The sequence below is a fragment of the Arctopsyche grandis genome, chromosome 2 (genome assembly GCF_051622035.1).
Source record: "Arctopsyche grandis isolate Sample6627 chromosome 2, ASM5162203v2, whole genome shotgun sequence".
Classification (NCBI taxonomy): Eukaryota; Metazoa; Arthropoda; class Insecta; order Trichoptera; family Hydropsychidae; genus Arctopsyche; species Arctopsyche grandis.
Window position 1 is genome coordinate 25,142,219 of NC_135356.1, and position 4,347 is coordinate 25,146,565.

Consider the following 4,347-nt stretch of genomic DNA (forward strand, 5'->3'; position numbering starts at 1 on the left):
ATTGTTGAAAACTGAATTTAATTACATATATATATATATATAGAAGATGATTTTTTTTTCCATCGCGACTTTGATTTGACGATTGATTGCGAGATCATGATCTCACCGTTTTTAATTATTTTATACCTGTATACATACATATATTCATACATACATATATTATGCATGACGGTAAATGTTTAAAAAAAAGGAAAATAACAAACAAACACAAACATCGCACTTCCAATACAAAACAGGCCGAAGTCAAAAAATGTTTAAGTTCAGTCAAGTGTATAATAATAAACTTCGATTTTAAAGATAGCCTGTTTTGCATCGGATTTTGAATGCAAGGTGCTTTGGTTACTGTTTTTATTTCATACATATATACATACATATGTTGATAAAGAAAATCATTGAGCAATGAACATTTACCGCCTCATAGATTATATGTTTATGTACAGGTATGATAGATAGAAACATACTCAGCCTTAGCGAGAACGAGTGTGAAGTCTGTTTGAGTGTTTCAAATGTATTTTGGATATATTATCTATGTATAATGCGTGCAATGCTTATATTCTGGTCTCGTACATGGGTTTCGGCAGGAAAGAGCTTCCATGTGCTGACATATTCAACCTGGTGGGCGGTAGGAGCGCGTGATTAGGTGATTGCTGCGATCCCCTGGCATGTGAATCATCATCAAGATAAACGCCAACATGACTGCGAGAGCTGCGCAAGCTATTGAGACTGTGCACCGAATGTTTATCCTCGATGTTAGACCTGAAGGCTCTGATCACTCGCATCTGGGTCCGCAGACGGCTCAGACCCCTCATCCACAGGATCCGGCCTACTGATGTCTTCTCGGACTCCTCGCTGAAACTGTTCTCGCCTTGACCGTCATTATAATCCGTTGACATCCCCATTCCCCAAGACATGCTATGCGGCATCTTATTCGTCGGAATGCACGTGATGATTTGGCCCCATACCAGAGTACCTATTCCGAAGAACACGCACCACATCCACTGATCAAAGGTTAGTGACTTAGTGGCAAAAGCGACCTGGCCGTATTGGATGATGAGCACCTGAGCTACGCATGTTATTATCCAGATAGAATAGAAAATCGGATTTGTCAATAAGCCCTTGAAGATGTTCCTCTCTCCGTGAATCTTCCTTGCGTTCAGCTCGTTAAAAAGTGTCATTATGACGAACGTATTGAATATAATAGTGAAGTGTTGAGTAGGTGCGGATCCATAGGCTAAACCGCGTCCAGATTGGATATCAAAGAATTTGTCTCCGAAAAACAACAGTGTGAAGATAACAGTCAGTTGATAGAAAGCCTGTCCTAAGATATTCTTCATCATGGTACGTGAAATCAAGGGCTTAGTCCTGCCGTAAGGTTTGCGCAATAGTAATTCGAGAGTAGGCATTTCAGTCGCCAAAGCTAAAGAAGCTAAGGTGTCCATAATAAGATTAACCCAGAGCATCTGTACGGCCTTTAATGGACTGTCTTGAATGGCACAAGCTCCGACAAAAGCTACAACAACGGCTACAACGTTGACGGTTAACTGGAACTGCAGAAACTTGGCAATACTATCATAAACATTTCTGCCCCACATTACAGCTTTAACGATACTGCTAAAATTATCGTCGGTTAAGATTATGTCAGAAGCTTCTTTAGCGACATCAGTGCCTGCTATACCCATAGCGAATCCAACATCTGCCCTCTTGAGGGCTGGTCCATCATTAGTGCCGTCTCCAGTAACTGCGACCACTTCCCTGTTAGGAGAAAGCTTGCTGTTGATGATACCATCAACCAGTGAGTACTTATCAGTAGGAGATGAACGAGCCAGTACTCTTAGCCTTGGCCAAATCTTATCTATCAAAGCCTGTTGAATGTTGCCTTGACTGTCACGTATGCGTCGATTGAACTCCTTGCCTTCCAATACCAAAAAATCATCAGCAGGTTGGATGATACCACACTTGATAGCGATTGATCTAGCGGTGTTTATATTATCTCCAGTGATCATCCTCACTGTGATCCCAGCAATTTGACATTGACGTATAGCCTCGGGAACTTCAGCTCTAACCGGATCTTCAATTCCAACCACGCAAAGGCAAGTCATATTCTTAGTGATGTTCTCCTCGTCCTCCCAATTCGGTACGACATCCCCTCGAAAGTCTTTGTAGGCTAATGCAATTGTGCGAAGTCCATTGCTGGCCATGGGATCAATCACCTGATTTAGCATCCTTTCCAACATGTCCGGCGTCAGCTTCTCTTTTTTTCCATTGTGTCCGTAGATGTATCCGCACTTTTTCATCACTATTTCAGAAGCGCCTTTCATGTACAGTCGATAGCCACCGCCAATTTTCGGTATAACAGTGCTCATGGATTTGCGCACGGAGTTGAACGTGTATACTCTTACGAACGATTCTTCGGGGATGCCGTCCCTAATGGCCTGGTAATCTTTCCCTAGCGAGTTGACGAATCCCAAGAGAGCACACTCGGTCTTGTTTCCAATCTGCGTCGGCAATTCGAACGAATCTCTAGGATAAATGGTTTTCGAAGTGTATGCCGAATTCACCGATATTCCCTCGACTATGAGTCTGGCGACCTGTCTTGGTAGATCTTCATATATCGGATCGGATTTTCTGAGCTTTTCGCATATGTAAGATTCGACTACAGTCATCCGATTGGTGGTCAAAGTGCCCGTTTTGTCGGAGCAGATGGCCGTAGCATTTCCCATAGTCTCGCAAGCGTCCAAATGTCGCACCAAGTTGTTGTCCAACATCATTTTCTTGACGGAGTAGGCCAAAGAAAGAGTAACGGCGAGGGGCAATCCTTCAGGTACGGCAACAACCAAAACTGTAACACCGATGATGAAATGTTGAACGAAGATGTTTATATAGAAGTGCCTCCACCTTTTTTGTTCGATGACGAAAGTTGTCATACAGAACTGAATGATCAAAATAACGACTGTGAACACGGCGATAGACGAGCCTGCATATCCTATTTGAATTGCCAATTTCGTCAATTTTGCCTGTAGTACTGACTTTTCTTTTTTGTTGGAGTTTTCAGATGGTTTATCACTGCCGATTATTGGTTTTTCTTCTTCACAGGCGGTAGGAGATGTGGCGCCACTGTTGCCGTTTCCACCGTCATCGCTAGAGCTGTTTCTCTTCTTTCGTCTCGCATTCTTCTTAGCTTTTTTTTTTCCACCTTTCTTATCCAGAGTAGCACCCAAAAGCGTTAATATAATTCCAGATTGAGAGTTCATCCCGACAGCTGTTACTAACATCTTTCCACTACCTTCCATGACATGTGTGCCGGAAAGCAACATCGGATCGACGGTATCGCCCTTCTTTACATGATCAGACTCGCCAGTTAATGTAGATTCGTCTACTTGAAGATCGTTGCTTTGTATAAGAACCCCATCAGCTGGAAGCAAATCTCCATACTTGACCTGGCATATATCGCCCACTAGTATTTCGGCTACCGGAAGTTGGTTCAGCTCCCCCTTGCGTATTACGGAGAACTTGTGCTCCCCCTCGATTCTAATTTGCAGTCCACGGAATTGTTTCTCTTTGGTGTAATCATTAGAAGCGGTGACGATGACGACAACGACGACTGAGGCGAGAATGGCAGCGCCTTCGATCCAACCGTGGTGTGCTTCATCATCCTCTACATCGGATTGTTTGTCATAAAGCTGATAGAGACACAATCCGAGTGAAACTGCAGAAGCAGCCTGAAGGATGACTAGAGTGATATCATGAAGAGCCTCCCATGCAAGACTAAAAAAAGATTTAGACGGCTTACGTGGTATTACGTTGGAGCCGAACGTCTCCTTTCTATGTGCAATGTCAGCAGACGAACCGCTGAGACCATCAGTCGGTGATGTATATAGCTTCTCACACATTTCGTGAACACCTCCATAACCGCTCACCTTTAACGATCCCTCGGCCCCCCTGTTCTCCATCAACTCCTTCAGCTGCTTCAGTGTGATGCCATACTTAGCTGGACGCCCGTTTACGGTCGCCATTCTTGCAGGTGTTCACTTACCTGTAAAAGTAAACTAATTAATATTCTGGCAATATTCATATTATCAAGAGTTTTTATCTTATTAACTGCTCCAGATAAAAATATCATCGGTATACGGGCAGAAAACGTAAAGTCAAATATTTAATGTTTTGAATTTGAATTTTTTTGAATTTGTTAAGTCAAAAAATGTATAATGATTTAGGTCACAAAATAGAGACAACTGTTTTTCGAAAAAAAGCGATTGTTTCAAAACAAAGATTTTTGACTTAAAGCTTTGTGCCAGTATACCGACAATATAATCTAACAATGAGTATTGCTTTCTAACAATGAGTATT

The 4,347-nt window shown here is 42.4% G+C and overlaps 1 pseudogene; it reads right to left on the bottom strand.

Moving 5' to 3' along the window:
- Nucleotides 1-548: 548 nt before the first annotated feature.
- On the bottom strand, nt 549-4,013 carry LOC143922324 (plasma membrane calcium-transporting ATPase 1 pseudogene; annotated as a pseudogene).
- Nucleotides 4,014-4,347: the final 334 nt, after the last annotated feature.